This window comes from Triticum urartu, chromosome 6A, assembly GCF_056163025.1.
Source record: "Triticum urartu cultivar PI428250 chromosome 6A, HENAU_Tu73, whole genome shotgun sequence".
NCBI lineage: Eukaryota > Viridiplantae > Streptophyta > Magnoliopsida > Poales > Poaceae > Triticum > Triticum urartu.
The window spans coordinates 360,023,108-360,040,905 of NC_141878.1; the positions used below are offsets into that span (position 1 = coordinate 360,023,108).

At 47.5% G+C, this 17,798-nt stretch overlaps 1 pseudogene; it reads right to left on the reverse strand.

The window, feature by feature from the left end:
* Positions 1–5,110: 5,110 nt before the first annotated feature.
* Positions 5,111–6,106, reverse strand: LOC147965244 (uncharacterized; annotated as a pseudogene).
* Positions 6,107–17,798: the final 11,692 nt, after the last annotated feature.

A 17,798-nucleotide genomic window follows, 5' to 3' on the forward strand; every position in this document is an offset into this window, starting at 1 on the left:
TTTGCTCATAGCTTGATCAAGCCGAATGCTGAGCACTTTGAATTTTATGCATTGAATAGGCAATGCAGTAGCCCCCGAGCCACTGGTCGGGTGGCAACACCATATCAGGGGATCGATGTACCCCTTTAACATTTATAAATGATAAGCCCGAAGACCAGTAGCCCCCAAGCCTTACTGTGGGCACGGGTGGCCGAATTAAAGATCGATATCCGGAGTAGAATCACAAATTATGTGTAATGATTGTATGTATCCAAGTACTCTACATCATTAATGCTAGGATCCGCATTGTACAAAACTTTGTTGACCGACCATCGGCTTCAACCTCCTCAGCCAGTAGCCAGGGAGTGTTTGTCCTACTTTATAAATCCTTTATAAGGGCAAAGATTTACGGCAAACAAGGAAATCCGGCCATATGGTTTTATAAACAAAGGTACGCAGAGAGATGTTATATTACTTTTTGACGTAAGAAACATCTTCCAAAGAAAATAGTCCCGCTGTCGGTTCCTTTTTCTGGGTTGTCATGCTGACCATGATCATTAAACCTCACCTCCAATCAATGTGGGAGGAAAATATTGAGGATTTAGTTTGGGGTAAGTTTCCCGAAATCTATGGTCTTTTAGCGAACCTAAATTTTCACTTTCGTCGTTGCCGACCAATTATATCCTTTAAGATGGCTAGCTTTCGGCTTCACCCAGTCTGAGGTACTAACTCGGATGACCCGGTAGTAACAATCACAGAGGTGCTCCCTTTACCACCTAGCCGAATGATCGGGAACGTAGGGGTAAGCACAGGAGCCAGGCAACCCAGCTTGACCAAAATCTTAAGTCAAACTGATGCATATTTATGGATTTATAATGATAATTACGGAAGGCATCGCTTGTATAATCAATACAAACACTGATGATATATGTTTATTTTGACTCCGTCGCAACCGTTATCATTTCAAAGTGGCCCATCGTTAGCTTCAACCCCTTTGTAGATGCTACGCAGGGTGTTTCCGAAGTAACAAGAGAACCCTTAGCCGACATCTCGGTGCCCGAAGGCGGTTGTGTTAGCGGAAATAAGGCAATCAGATATGCAGGCTTTATAACTTTCACTTAGTCATAGGGGCTTAAGTTGGGAGGCTAGTTACTAGCCCCCGGTTAGTGTTAGCGCCAGCCGAGGTCAAGCCGTTAATACTGCGGCCAGTGTTATGAACGGCCCGTCGTTTAACACGAGGTGACCTCCATTGATCTTATAGTTTAACACAGTCATCCATTGTGATAGTCAGTTTTTGGCTTTCTCCACTGAGGCGCTTAACCATTAGAGCTGGAAGCACAATCGCAGTGGTTCTCCCTTTGCACACCTAGCCGAACAAAGCGAAACATAGGAGGCAAGCACAGGAGCCAGGCAGCCCAACTATTGACCGAAGACACAATTCGACACCGATGCATATAAAGCAATGTCCGAGGACGCTTTGCCGAGGACTCCATGGGGTACCTTGGTTTTGGTGGGTTCAGCTGTAGTCTCAGCCCCCCGTTAATATTGCCAATACTTTAAAGGCGTCTCACATTGCACTGCTGGGGAACTAGTCCCGATGTGGCGTGTATTTTGTCAACACCGAGGTGTAGTTCGGCGAGAAAGATGCCGAGCTATGGGTCGGAAAAGATCTCTCGGGTTGAATTAGAATGCAGGGCACCTCGATTATGAGGATGTCCCGCTTCCTGGAAGAAAAACATACAAATAGCTAGAGAAGTGCCATAAGCTCGAAAAGTCAAAAAACTTATATAAAAGCTTGACGTCCGAACTAAATCAAGTCATTTGGTGCCAATCCAAAAATTATTTTGAAATTTTTGTGCTTCTGTCGTGCATTAATATGACACATCCGATCTCAAGACTTCAAGCGAGTCAGCCTACGGCTGCAAACTCCTATCCCGAAGGCGGAGTACTGCTTGTTAGGCCAGTTTAGCGAACTAAATTCGACCGGCTTTGAGAGAGAAACTAGACTCCCTGGCTATTGACCACACACTCGCATCGAAAAAGGTGTGATAGAAAAATACTTTGCAACGACTAAGAAGAAAACTTTTATTACAGAACTGCTTATATAAATTTAAGAGCCCCCAGTTAACTTGGGTAAGAGAAGTGTTATTAATAAATAACGTTTTTAACAAACTAAGTTTTTTGTATAGCACAAATGTAATGCTTGGTCGAACCGAACAAAAATTAAACATTAAAAAAAGTAAGCGTGAAAGCAATTTAGCTGGTTAATGTGTTCGGTGTTGATGACGCGGCCCGAGCTTACGGCGGGACGAGGTCCCAGCCCCAAGCCAGTCCCAATGAGGCCGAGCGAAAAGCTCGGCACTCCGAAGTGGTGACACAACACGACCGTTGTGGAGAGGTGAAGCTCCCAGTTTAGCCGAGGTGACAGAGCAGGTCGGCGGGTGATGCCAGAGCCCCCATGTCATCCGACGCGTCGAAACAGGTCGGCGTCGATTCACCTGTGCACATGAAACAATGCAAAACAAAAGTAATAAAAATTAGAGATAATAATATATGTTTTTAAATCTACTTAATTGACTTAAGCATAGTAAGTAATTAAAGAAATATGGTCTGAGCGCCGAGGTCGGCTCGATGGCATAACGGCGTTGTGGCGCGGCGATGTCGACACAGGTCGGCCAGCCTCGGTGACGGCAAGACACCGGCTAGACCGACATCGTGCACAAGTGAAGACAAAATATCCCTACAAAAATAATGCAGTGCAAAACAACAGAAAATATTCTGTATGTAATAATTTTAGGAGCTAGCCGAATAGTTAGGAAAAATAAAACCTGTTCGGCGGCGATGACCGGGACTGATCTCTACAGAACTAGTATCAGTGAGCACCAAGAATTTGGTCACTTTGATCTTTATGTGAAGTAGTACTTGAATTACTAGAATTCGCTGATCAAAATTGAGGTACCATACTGCAAAACTAGTATAATCAATTGGGTTATAGATTTATGCAATTTTCAGCCAAAAATAGCAGAAGACCAGCGACCAACTAGGAGTTGAAAAAAATATCCCTGATGTGTATTCGGAGGTCCTCATCTCCATGTGGTCACTCGGGACGTGCTGCTGCCACTCCATGTGTGCGTTGCTGCGCGTGCGCCCCTGAGAAGCCGATCAAGCCGGTGCTAACGCCCATCATGTGGTGGCAACAATGACCAAAAAAGGACTATATCCATGATGAATTAGTATATCCAAGTAAAAAGAAGATATCTATCAATTAAATATGGAAAACGTGATCAATTTAGCACAAGTAGTACTTTCCTTGCTAGTATATTCATGATTACACTTTTACTTTGCTAGCTTGGTTATGGAACTTGCGTGGGGATCATCTCCTCATGTGACTTTATGTTCGGATGGGGCCGTGGCGTCGAGGGACCGAATTTTAAATCGGTCGCTAAAGGTCTATACAGAAAAAATCATGCAAACCAGCAGAACAAAATCCTGTGTGTATTTAATATATACTGTGTAGGTAACTGGAAAAATAGAACCTGATATTCCTGTTCGAGTAGCTTGGCATAGAACTCAATGAGGTGCAAAGTGTGCAGACGAACAGACTTGGTCTTCGATTCAGCAAACTGTCTAGGGTGAGGTGCCGCGATGAGGGCGGCAAGGATCCACGCCGCATAACTTTGTCGGTCATTGGAGTTCGGAACCGTAGATGCATTCTGCCTGGACTTGCATGAATGTACGCCGGCTGCCGCCGATCTCTCTATAATTAGGGCTCATTCGGTTTGGAGGAAACCAAAACGTAGGAATTATGAGTAGTATAGGAATTTGATATGATGACAGTTGCCATTCTAAGAAATTCATTTGCCTCGTTCCTATGCGTAAAATAAGCTTGGAGTGGACGTGTACTTTCCTCCAAAAACATAGGAAATGAATAGTATTCCTATGAAATTCATATACGCATTTCCTACAAACCGAATGCATCTATAGAAATTTTTCCTCTAGAATCCTTGTTTCTATGTTTTTCCTATGAAAATCCTTCAAACCGAATGAGGCCTTAGATGGGATTGTCCTTGCCATCGTCTAATGTTGCGCACAGACGCTTTCATCCGAATTCCTCTCGGTTCGATCTAGCACAAATCTGTGCACGTAAAAGAGTGCAAACAAGCAATAATAATTGAATAAACCAAGAATAATTATATAACTAATTCATGTGAATTAAGTAATTGAAGAAAGATGGCCTGGCGTCGAGATCATCTTGGCCGAGCGAACATGTAGATGCAGGTCGCTGTTCTTGGAACGATGGCGTCAACACGATGTGGTGTCCGTCAGACCATGATTGTCGCGCTATGCATCTCGGTTCGCCTCGGAACGGCGGCAACAAGAAGAAAAGCCGGACGCACAAAACAATGCGAGCCAACAAAAAAATATCTGGGAAAAAAATACTAGTTATTTAGTAGAACCAGTTAATGAAACAAACGCACCAGATGGTTTGCTCGGTAGTAGTCATGGCAACCAAAGCAAAAACTAGTGCTTGGTGACCACGTGAAGTCAAAACTGATTTGGCCATTGTACAGGTTCCTACAGAAACACGTGGCTGACCAAACATCTTTTACGTGGAGATGTGATGCTTGACCGAGGTTCAATCCCATCGGAGCTTGGGGGTTCGTGAGGCCATCTCTTGCATGCACCAACCTGGACCCAGTGGCTGATCTGGTGCGTGTACCACGTCTAGCTGATCTGCCCAAACAATACGAGTTGATGGCCAGATACGAGGCCAACTCCACCGCACGATCTCAAACGGACGTCCGGATTGACCGGATTCTGTCCGTTTGGGGCGCCGATGGGTTCGCCCGTGTCTGGTTTTGTCAAATGGATCGTGCGTGCGCGCACCGCGCGGCCGTATCCCAAATCGTATCTGGGGTGGACGTGAATAAAAAATATATAGAAATAACTAAAAAAGTAAGTAAACGCATTTAAAAAAATATAAAATATATATAGGGGTCGACCACAAAACGGCCCAGTTTCCACGGCCACTTAAAAGGCCCAGTTTCATAATTAACATATAAAAACAAAATAAAAAAACTCCTCCCGCGCGCTCCTGCCGCGCCCGTCGGTGCCGTGGCCGTCGCCGTCTTCACAGGCCGCCGCTGTCGTCGTCGTCGCTGACGAGGTCGACGTAGGCCGACGGCATCCACAGGTGGGCCGGAGGTGCGTGGTGGACGGGGGCGGGCTGGACGGCCGGAGGTGCCTACACCACCTCCTCCCGTGGCGACGCCTCCCGCTCCGGTGAGCGCGGCGGAGTGGGGCACCAGTTCACGCCCACGCCGGCGGCCATCTCCGGAGCAGTGCAGGACCAGCCCCACCCCTGGCCCAGCAGCTGCTGGAACGCGGCCGGCGGGTCCTCCTCCATCGCCTGCAGCTCCGGGAATGCGACGTCCCCGGCGGCAGAGAGCGCCATGGCCTCCTCCAGGCCGTTCCACTGCCGCTCGTCGTGCGTGTTCATGGAGTCGTCCATGACACGCTGCAGGAGACGGGCCTCCTCCTCCGCTGTCATGCGAGGAGGTGGAGGGGGCGACGGAGACGGCGAAGGCGACGGCGTGGGCGTCAGGCCGCGCACCCGCGTACGCCCGCGCGCCTCTGCACATGGCCTCCGCGGCCCCGAAACGGTGCCGACGAAGTACGACGCGCGCCGCGTGTCGTGCTCGTCCTGGAGCCATGTGTCCCACAGCAGGGAGTCGGGAGCATACCTGTGGTCGTAGTACAGGTCGTCAGGGAGGAGGCGGCGGCGGCGCGCAATCTCATCGCGCCGGGCACGGCCGGTCGGCGGTACTGGCGGGATGGGGACCCGGTCCGCGGAGAGGTGCCATCCGTTGGGGAGGTGGGCGTCGCTCCACGGGACCGGCGTCCTCGTCTCCCAGTACCTCCGGCACACGTCCGCGCAGATGTACTGCCGGTCACGGTAGCCGGCGGGCCTAGGGGCAATGGTGAAGGGGGCCGGCGCGGGGGCTCGACGGGAGGAGCGTGGCGATGACGTGTTCTGCTCCTCCTTCACGGATATGCGGCGGCGGCCCGAGGAGGAGCCGGCCTCGCGGTCGTGCTTCCCCTTGCGGCCGTAGTTCCAAAGGCCCATGGCTGCGGTCGGCCGGCGAGTTCGAGGACGGGGAGTGGCTAGGGTTTCTAGGGTATCGGCTTTCGAGGGGGCAGAGAGGGGCCGGAGTGGGAAGTGAGGACGACGACCGGTCCACGGGTCCCCATTTAAGAAGGACGGCGACCTTCCACTAGGCCGATGACAGGTGGGGTCTGCCATCCCGTGCGCATTGATGTTAGCGGGCGGGAGGTAGGTGGCCGCCCCGCCACGCGGCCAGACGCGGACGAGCAACGCGTCCGTTGGTGTCCGCGGCGACCCAAACCCCACGCAAAGATGCGCTTGAAATGGGTCGGTCCGGACACAAAACTGACCAGATGGGTCCGGGCTGTCGCGCGCTGGGCCGCCTCGTTTGTCCGTTTTACCCCAAACGGACGAGGCCGGACAGGATGGGGTCGTGCGGCGGAGTTGGCCTGATGCAGCTGCCGTCGACGAACATCATGATAATTTGTCCACGATCTCAATTATGCCTGCAAATGAAAATTTGCACTACCCACAGCAACAACCCTAAAAGAATCTGATTTAAAGGAACGAATTTAATTGAAAGTATAACACCTGATTTCGTGTTTGTTGAAGATCCCATCGCACCATGACGATCACCCAGCAAGCTCACAATGAAAGCACCAATGTCCATGTCAAATTTGGCATATCTCGTAGTAGGGGTCCTAAGCTAGGCGTCTTGAAACGATGGTAACATGGACACAGGATTTTACCCAGGTTCGGGCTATCTCGAAGAGATAATACTCTACGCCCTGCTTTTGATTGTATTCATATGGGGTGTATTACAGAGTACATGTATCTACCACGAGATTATTCTAATGAATATCAGTTGATCTATTAACTAGCCTAGCCTCGGTTTATAATATGCACCGGAGGCCTCGGGTTTAGAAGAACCCTTGTCTTGGGCGCCAAGTCTTGTGGAATATCCCTTGTATGCAACATGGGCCGCCCGAACTACCCCAATAGTGATCCGCCATGGGGGTCCTCGGCCCGATCCACCCAGTCGGGAGACGACGTTGTGAGTACCCCCTAGTCCAGGACACCGTCAATGACCTCCGTCCTGCCGTCCTGGCGTTCTTGGTCTTGTTGCACGGGAATGGAAACCTTTGGTTGATTCCTCGGGACTCCACGCCTGCGCTTGCCTCTTTAGCACCAAAGAGGAAACTGTCGTCCCGCGCCCGCTGGCGCCCGCCTGGCCTTGGTCGTCATGGCTCACGTCATCCGAACCTCACGAGGTGAGGCTTGCATAGAAATATCTGATCCTCGGGAGCCATCCTGAGGAGGCTCTCCTTCTGGAGGTCTTGGTGTTGGGTTTCATAGTAATTTCAAAAAAATTCCTACGCACACGCAAGATCATGGTGATGCATAGCAACGAGAGGGGAGAGTGTGATCTACGTACCCTTGTAGATCGACAACGGAAGTGTTTGGTTGATGTAGTCGTATGTCTCCACGACCCGACCGATCAAGCACCGAAACTACGGCACCTCCGAATTCTAGCACACGTTCAGCTCAATGACGATCCCCGGACTCCGATCCAGCAAAGTGTCGGGGAAGAGTTCCGTCAGCACGACGGCGTTGTGACGATCTTGATGTTCTACCGTCGCAGGGCTTCGCCTAAGCACCGCTACAATATGACCGAGGTGGAATATGGTGGAGGGGGGCACCGCACACGGCTAAGGAACGATCACGAAGATCAAATTGTGTGTCTATGGGGTGCCCCCTGCCCCCGTATATAAAGGAGTGGAGGAGGGGAGGCCGGCCAAGGCAATTGGTGCGGCCAGGATGTGGAGTCCTACTAGGACTCCAAGTCCTAGTAGGAGTCTACCAAGAGGGGAGGAAGGGAGAAGGAAGTAGAGGAGAAGGAAAGGTGGCCGGCCCCCTTTTCCCTAGTCCAATTCAGACCAGAGGGGAGGGGGCGCAGCAGCCCCTTGGCCCTTTCTTCTCTTCCCACTAAAGCCCATCAAGGCCCATTGCTTCTCCCGTAACTACCCGGTACTCCGAAAAATACCCGAATCACTCGGAACCTTTCCGATGTCCGAATATAGTCGTCCAATATATCGATCTTTACGTCTCGAGAATTTGGAGACTCCTCGTCATGTCCCCGATCTCATTCGGGACTCCGAACTCCTTCGGTACATCAAAACTCATAAACTCATAATATAACTGTCATTGAAACCTTAAGCGTGCGGACCCTACGGGTTCGAGAACAATGTAGACATGACCGAGACACGTCTCCAGTCAATAACCAATAGCGGAACCTGGATGCTCATATTGGCTCCCACACATTCTACAAAGATCTTTATCGGTCAGACCGCATAACAACATACGTTGTTCCCTTTGTCATCGGTATGTTACTTGACTGAGATTCGATCGTCGGTATCTTAATACCTAGTTCAATCTCGTTACCGGCAAGTCTCTTTACTCGTTCCGTAATACATCATCTCACAACTAACTCATTAGTTGCAATGCTTGCAAGGCTTATGTGATGTGCATTACCGAGAGGGCCCAGAGATACCTCTCCGACAATCGGAGTGACAAATCCTAATCTCGAAATATGCCAACCCAACATGTACCTTTGGAGACACCTGTAGAGCTCCTTTATAATCACCCAGTTACGTTGTGACGTTTGGTAGCACACAAAGTGTTCCTCCGGCAAATGGGAGTTGCATAATCTCATAGTCATAGGAACATGTATAAGTCATGAAGAAAGCAATAGCAACATACTAAACGATCGGGTGCTAAGCTAATGGAATGGGTCATGTCAATCACATCATTCTCCTAATGATGTGATCCCGTTAATCAAATAACAACTCTTTTGTTTATGGTTAGGAAACATAACCATCTTCGATTAACGAGCTAGTCAAGTAGAGGCATACTAGTGACACTTTGTTTGTCTATGTATTCACACAAGTATTATGTTTCCGGTTAATACAATTCTAGCATGAATAATAAACATTTATCATGATATAAGGAAATAAATAATAACTTTATTATTGCCTCTAGGGCATATTTCCTTCAGTCTCCCACTTGCACTAGAGTCAATAATCTAGTTCACATCGCCATGTGATTTAACAACAATAGTTCACATCACCATGTGATTAACACCCATAGTTCACATCAATATGTGATCATCACCCAAAGGGTTTACTAGAGTCAGTAATCTAGTTCACATCGCTATGTGATTAACACCCAAAGAGTACTAAGGTGTGATCATGTTTTGCTTGTGAGATAATTTTAGTCAACGGGTCTGTCACATTCAGATCCGTAAGTATTTTGCGAATTTCTATGTCAACAATGCTCTGCATGGAGCTACTCTAGTTAATTGCTCCCACTTTCAATATGTATCCAGATTGAGACTTAGAGTCATCTGGATCAGTGTCAAAACTTGCATCGACATAACCCCTTACGACAAACCTTTTGTCACCTCCGTAATCGAGAAACATATCCTTATTCCACTAAGGATAATTTTGACCGCTGTCCAGTGATCTACTCCTAGATCACTATTGTACTCCCTGCCAAAATCAGTGTAGGGTATACAATAGATCTGGTACACAGCATGGTATACTTTATAGGACCTATGGCTGAGGCATAGGGAATGACTTCCATTCTCTTTCTATCTTCTGCCGTGGTCGGGTTTTGAGTCTTACTCAATTTCACACCTTGTAACACAGGCAAGAACTCTTTCTTTGACTGTTCTATTTTGAACTACTTCAAAATCTTGTCAAGGTACGTACTCATTGAAAAACTTATCAAGCGTCTTGATCTATCTCTATAGATCTTGATGTTCAATATGTAAGCAGCTTTACCGAGGTCTTTCTTTGAAAAACTCCTTTCAAATATTCCTTTATGCTTTCCAGAAAATTATACATTATTTCCGATCAACAATATGTTGTTCACATATACTTATCAGAAATGTTGTAGTGCTTCCACTCACTTTCTTGTAAATACAGGCTTCACCGTAAGTCTGTATAAAACTATATGCTTTGATCAACTTATCAAAGCGTATATTCCAACTCCGAGATGCTTGGACCAGTCCATAGATGGATCGTTGGAGCTTGCATATTTTGTTAACACCTTTAGGATTGACAAAACCTTCTGGTTGCATCATATACAACTCTTCTTTAAGAAATCCATTAAGGAATGCAGTTTTGTTTATCCATTTGCCAGATTTCATAAAATGCGGCAATTGCTAACATGATTCGGACAGACTTAAGCATATATACGAGTGAGAAAATCTCATCGTAGTCAATACCTTGAACTTGTCGAAAACCTTTTGCGACAATTCTAGCTTTATAGATAGTAACACTACTATCAGCGTCTGTCTTCCTCTTGAAGATCCATTTATTTTCTATGGCTTGCCGATCATCGAGCAAATCCATCAAAGTCCATACTTTGTTCTCATACATGGATCATATCTCAGATTTTATGGCCTCAAACCATTTTGCGGAATCTGGGCTCATCATTGCTTCCTCATAGTTCGCAAGTTCGTCATGTTCAAGTAACATGACCTCCAGGACAGGATTACCGTACCACTCTGGTGCGGATCTCACTCTGGTTTACCTACGAGATTCGGTAGTAACTTGATCTGAAGTTACATGATCATCATCATTAGCTTCCTCACTAATTGGTGTAGTAGTCACAGGAACAGATTTCTGTGATGAACTACTTTCCAATAAGGGAGAAGGTACAATTACCTTATCAAGTTTTCTACTTTCCTCCCACTCACTTCTTTCGAGAGAAACTCCTTCTCTAGAAAGATTCCGAATTTAGCCATAGAAGTCTTGCCTTCGGATCTGTGATAAAAGGTGTACCCAACAGTCTCCTTTGCGTATCCTATGAAGACACATTTCTCTGATTTGGGTTTGAGCTTATCAGGATGAAACTTATTCACATAAGCATCATTGCCCCAAACTTTAAGAAACGACAACTTTGGTTTCTTGCCAAACCACAGTTCAGATTGTGTCGTCTCAACGGACTTAGATGGTGCCCTTTTAACGTGAATGCAGCTGTCTTTAATGCATAACCCCAAAACGATAGTGGTAAATCGGTAAGAAACATCATAGGTTGCACTATATCCAATAAAGTACGGTTATGACGTTCGGACACACCATTATGCTGAGGTGTTCCATGTGGCATGAGTTTGTGAAACTATTCCACATTGTTTTAATTGAAGACCAAACTCGTAACTCAAATATTTGTCTCCGCGATCAGATCGTAGAAACTTTATTTTCTTGTCACGATGATTTTCCACTTTACTCTGAAATTCTTTGAACTTTTCAAATGTTTCAGACTTATGTCTAATCAAGTAGATATACCCATATCTGCTCAAATCATCTGTGAAGTTCAGAAAATAACGATACTTGCCGTGAGCCTTAACACTCATCGGACCGCATACATCAGTATGTATTATTTCCAATAAGTCAGTTGCTCGCTCTGGAGAACGGAGTCTTAGTCATCTTGCCCATGAGGCATGGTTCGCAAGCATCAAGTGATTCATAATCAAGTGATTCCAAAATCCCATCAGCATGGAGTTTCTTCATGCGCTTTACACCAATATGACCTAAACGGCAGTGCTACAAATAAGTTGCATTATCATTATTAACTTTGCATCTTTTGGTTTCAATATTATGATTATGTGTATCACTACGATCGAGATCCAACGAACTATTTTCATTGGGTGTGTAACCATATAAGGTTTTATTCATGTAAACAGAACAACAATTTATTCTCTTACTTAAATGAATAACCGTATTACAATAAACATGATCAAATCATATTCATGCTTAACGCAAACACCAAATAACACTTATTCAGGTTCAACACTAATCCCGAAAGTATAGGGAGTGTGCGATGATGATCATATCAATCTTGGAACCACTTCCAACACACATCGTCACTTCACCCTTAACTAGTCTCTGTTTATTTTGCAACTCCTGTTTCGAGTTACTAATCTTAGTAACTGAACTAGTATCAAATACTGAGGGGTTGCTATAAACACTAGTAAAGTACACATCAATAACATGTATATCAAATATACTTATGTTCACTTTGCCATCCTTCTTATCTGCCAATCACTTGTGGTAGTTCCGCTTCCAGTGACCAGTCTCTTTGCAGTAGAAACACTTAGTCTCAGGCTTAGGACCAGACTTGGGCTTCTTCACTTGAGCAGCAACTTGCTTGCTGTTCTTCTTGAAGTTCCCCTTCTTCCCTCTGCCCTTTTCTTGAAACTAGTGGTCTTGTCTACCATCAACACTTGATGTTTTTCTCGATTTCTACCTTTGTCAATTTCCGCATTACGAAGAGCTTGGGAATCGTTTCCGTTATCCCTTGCATATCATAGTTCATCACGAAGTTCTACTAACTTGGTGATGGTGACTAGAGAATTCTGTCAATCACTATCTTATCTGGAAGATTAACTCCCACTTGATTCAAGTGATTGTAGTACTCAGACAATCTGGGCACATGCTCACTAGTTGAGCGATTCTCCTCCATCTTTTAGCTATAGAACTTGTTGGAGACTTCATATCTCTCAACTCGGGTATCTGCTTGAAATATTAACTTCAACTCCTGGAACATCTCATATGCTCCATGACGTTCAAAACGTCTTTGAAGTCCCGATTCTAAGCCATTAAGCATGGTGCACTAAACTATCAAGTAGTCATAATATTGAGCTAGCCAAACGTTCATAATGTCTGCATCTGCTCCTGAAATAGGTCCGTCACCTAGCGGTGCATCAAGGACATAATTCTTCTGTGCAGCAATGAGGATAAACCTCAGATCACGGATCCAATCCGCATCATTGCTACTAACATCTTTCAACACAATTTTCTCTAGGAACATATCAAAATAAACACAGGGAAGCAACAACGCGAGCTATTGATCTTCAACATAATTTGCAAAATACTACCAGGACTAAGTTCATGATAAATTTAAGTTCAATTAATCATATTACTTAAGAACTCCCACTTAGATAGACATCCCTCTAATCCTCTAAGTGATTACGTGATCCAAATCAACTAAACCATGTCCGATCATCACGTGAGATGGAGTAGTTTCATTGGTGAACATCACTATGTTGATCATATCTACTATATGATTCACGCTCGACCTTTCGGTCTCTGTGTTCTGAGGCCATATCTGTATATGCTTAGCTCGTCAAGTATAACCTGAGTATTCCGCGTGTGCAACTGTTTTGCACCCGTTGTATTTGAACGTAGAGCCTATCACACCCGATGATCACGTGGTGTCTCAGCACGAAGAACTTTTGCAACGGTGCATACTCAGGGAGAACACTTCTTGATAATTAGTGAGAGATCATCTTATAATGCTACCGTCAATCAAAGCAAGATAAGATGCATAAAAGATAAACATCACATGCAATCAATATAAGTGATATGATATGGCCATCATCATCTTGTGCTTGTGATCTCCATCTTTGAAGCACCTTCGTGATCACCATCGTCACCGGCGCGACACCTTGATCTCCATCGTAGCATCGTTGTCGTCTCGCCAATCTTATGCTTCTACGACTATCGCTACCGCTTAGTGATAAAGTAAAGCATTACAGCGCGATTGCATTGCATACAATAAAGCGACAACCATATGGCTCCTGCCAGTTGCCGATAACTCGGTTACAAAACATGATCATCTCATACAATAAAATTTAGCATCATGTCTTGACCATATCACATCACAACATGCCCTGCAAAAACAAGTTAGACGTCTTCTACTTTGTTGTTGCAAGTTTTACGTGGCTGCTATGGGCTTAATCAAGAACCAATCTTACCTACGCATCAAAACCACAACGATAGTTTGTCAAGTTGGTGTTGTTTTAACCTTAGCAAGGACCGGGCGTAGCCACACTCGGTTCAACTAAAGTTGGAGAAACTGTCACCCGCAGGCCACCTATGTGCAAAGCACGTCGGGAGAACCGGTCTCGCGTAAGCGTACGCATAATGTCGGTCCGGGCCGCTTCGTCCAACAATACCGCCGAACCAAAGTATGACATGCTGGTAAGCAGTATGACTTATATCGCCCACAACTCACTTGTGTTCTACTCATGCATATAACATCAACATATAAAACCTAGGCTCGGATACCACTGTTGGGTTTCGTAGTAATTTCAAAAAAATTCCTACGCACACGCAAGATCATGGTGATGCATAGCAATGAGAGGGGAGAGTGTGATCTACATACCCTTGTAGATCGACAACGGAAGCGTTTGGTTGATGTAGTCATACGTCTCCACGACCCGACCGATCAAGCACCGAAAGTACGACACCTCCGAGTTCTAGAACACGTTCAGCTCGATGACGATCCCCGGACTCCGATCCAGCAAAGTGTCGGGGAAGAGTTCTGTCAGCACGACGGCGTGGTGACGATCTTGATGTTCTACCGTCGCAGGGCTTCGCCTAAGCACCGCTACAATATGACCGAGGTGGAATATGGTGGAGGGGGGCACCGCACACAGCTAAGGAACGATCACGAAGATCAACTTGTGTGTCTATGGGGTGCCCCCTGCCCCCGTATATAAAGGAGTGGAGGAGGGGAGGCCAGCCAAGGCAATTGGTGCGGCCAGGATGTGGAGTCCTACTAGGACTCCAAGTCCTAGTAGGAGTCTACCAAGAGGGGAGGAAGGGAGAAGGAAGTAGAGGAGAAGGAAAGGTGGCCGGCCCCCTTTTCCCTAGTCCAATTCAGACCAGAGGGGAGGGGGCGCAGCAGCCCCTTGGCCCTTTCTTCTCTTCCCACTAAAGCCCATCAAGGCCCATTGCTTCTCCCGTAACTACCCGGTACTCCGAAAAATACCCGAATCACTCGGAACCTTTCCGATGTCCGAATATAGTCGTCCAATATATCGATCTTTACGTCTCGAGAATTTGGAGACTCCTCGTCATGTCCCCGATCTCATTCGGGACTCCGAACTCCTTCGGTACATCAAAACTCATAAACTCATAATATAACTGTCATTGAAACCTTAAGCGTGCGGACCCTACGGGTTCGAGAACAATGTAGACATGACCGAGACACGTCTCCATTCAATAACCAATAGCGGAACCTGGATGCTCATATTGGCTCCCACACATTCTACGAAGATCTTTATCGGTCAGACCGCATAACAACATACGTTGTTCCCTTTGTCATCGGTATGTTACTTGACTGAGATTCGATCGTCGGTATCTTAATACCTAGTTCAATCTCGTTACCGGCAAGTCTCTTTACTCGTTCCGTAATACATCATCTCACAACTAACTCATTAGTTGCAATGCTTGCAAGGCTTATGTGATGTGCATTACCGAGAGGGCCCAGAGATACCTCTCCGACAATCGGAGTGACAAATCCTAATCTCGAAATATGCCAACCCAACATGTACCTTTGGAGACACCTGTAGAGCTCCTTTATAATCACCCAGTTACGTTGTGACGTTTGGTAGCACACAAAGTGTTCCTCCGGCAAACGGGAGTTTCATAATCTCATAGTCATAGGAACATGTATAAGTCATGAAGAAAGCAATAGCAACATACTAAACGATCGGGTGCTAAGCTAATGGAATGGGTCATGTCAATCACATCATTCTCCTAATGATGTGATCCCATTAATCAAATAACAACTCTTTTGTTTATGGTTAGGAAACATAACCATCTTCGATTAACGAGCTAGTCAAGTAGAGGCATACTAGTGACACTTTGTTTGTCTATGTATTCACACAAGTATTATGTTTCCGGTTAATACAATTCTAGCATGAATAATAAACATTTATCATGATATAAGGAAATAAATAATAACTTTATTATTGCCTCTAGGGCATATTTCCTTCACTTGGTGGCGTCCGCCTCACGAGGCTTGGCCCCTCGCGAGGGTCTTGAGTTGTTGATGCTGAAGCTGGGACGTACCAGGCCATCGATGGATCCACGATGTGGGCCAAAGGCAGGCAAGTCTGGGTACCCCTGTTCCCAGAAGGCCAACAGTAGCCCCCGGGCCCAAGGCGCGCTCAAACTTGGCTTCGAGCCGAAGCCAAAGGGCAAGTGCGGAGCGCCGCGATCCCTAACCGCCTGCGGCCTTGGTCGGCGCATGGAGATTGATGGGACGTGGGCATCTCCGCTTCCCACACGGCCTTGGAAACCATTCGACTTGACAAGAGCTTGCTGCATGCAAAGAAAAATCATCGTTGCGTGGGATCGTGGAGGCCGGCGGTTGGCCTCCCTCCGGCTATAAATGAGGGAAGGGGTGGAGCCCCCCTCACTCATCTCCATCTTCTCGTCGCCCGCTACTTCTTATCCTTCTCCGTCTTGTTGTAGCATCCATGGCGCCGATTAGGTGGTTCTCCACGGCAGAGAAGGGAAAGACCCCTCAGGAGGAGCCTGAGCCACTTCGCCGAAGAAGAGGTTTTGCTGCCCTCGCGACACCAGTGAAGGGCACGAGGTGATGAGGCCTTGGTACGAGCGGCCTCCACTTGGATTCCCGATCCCTCTGTACGCCCACGCGCAGTGCTCTAGCCAAGGCGGCAGTGCCCCGCGCCATCCGGTCCAAGGTCATCATGGACAGGCCGAGGCTGTGCGGCCAGCTGGCCCGCAAACCCATGTCGAGGGCTCCTTGCGCGAGTTCGTTGTGTGGGTGACGATGCCGCCGCGCATATGGATCCGGCTCCCGAGGTTCTTCACCGAGGAGATGCCGCCCGAGGGGGCCACTTGAGCTGTGGCTGCAACACGCCGGGTGCTGCAGCCTAGCCAATGGGGCGGAGGTCGAGGTCGTCCCCCCGGGCGACATCTTCATGACCCGAGGATGGGGCAAGATCACTCGAGCCTGCAGCCCAGAGGGAGCCCTCGCCATCCACTTTGAGTATGACGGCACCTCCACACTGTTCTTCAAGGTCTTCGATAGGGACAGCCGGCGCCTGGAGTGTTGCTCCGGGAGAGGCAGCCCACGCGACGTGGCCACGGGCATTGAACCTGCCCCTGGCCTCGCCGGCAACTCTTCCAGCAGCAGTGGTGACTCCCTGGAGTCCAGCGACTCTCCCGAGCCCAGTGAGTCTCCGAAGTCCAGCGACGACAGCTACGTGCCGCCGAGCACTCGCCGCGCCCAGAGCGCAGCGACGATATCCGCTCGGCGTCGTCGGTGATACCCAGTGGCCGGGGTCCTTCGAGATCTTCTTATTTCGTTTCCCTGCGCAGAATTGTGATGAGCCCCATGGGGGCATGTAAAAAAATGTGGTGCTTTTGCTTTAATGATATCCTCCCTAGTATAACGTTGAATTTGCGTATCTCGCTCCGGCACGGTTCCCCCTTTTCGTTCTCATGGTAGCTTAGTGCTCTAAGGTGACAAGACCCAGTCCCCAGGCAAGCTTCAGCCGTCGATGGTATGCCAGGTCGCGATGCCGTGGTCAAGGCTAGAAGGTGAGCGGCCCGAGGTCCGGTAAGAGCTCCTGAGGCGCGATGCTCAAGAGGTCCCCTTTAGCGTGCAAGCAGCCCCCTAAAGACCGAAAAGGAAAGCGGCCTTGCCTGAGCGAGATTGCAAGGGTCGAGAGATTGGGTCGTGAGGTTCACGCTGATATGTATGGGTGACTTATCTTAGTGAGCCTGCAGCGATTTCCCTTGCGCAGCACCTGATCGTGCCTTAGTGATGACGCTTCTAGGTAGGGTTCACACCGGCCTCCCCATTTCCTTGCTCATCTAGATGCTCT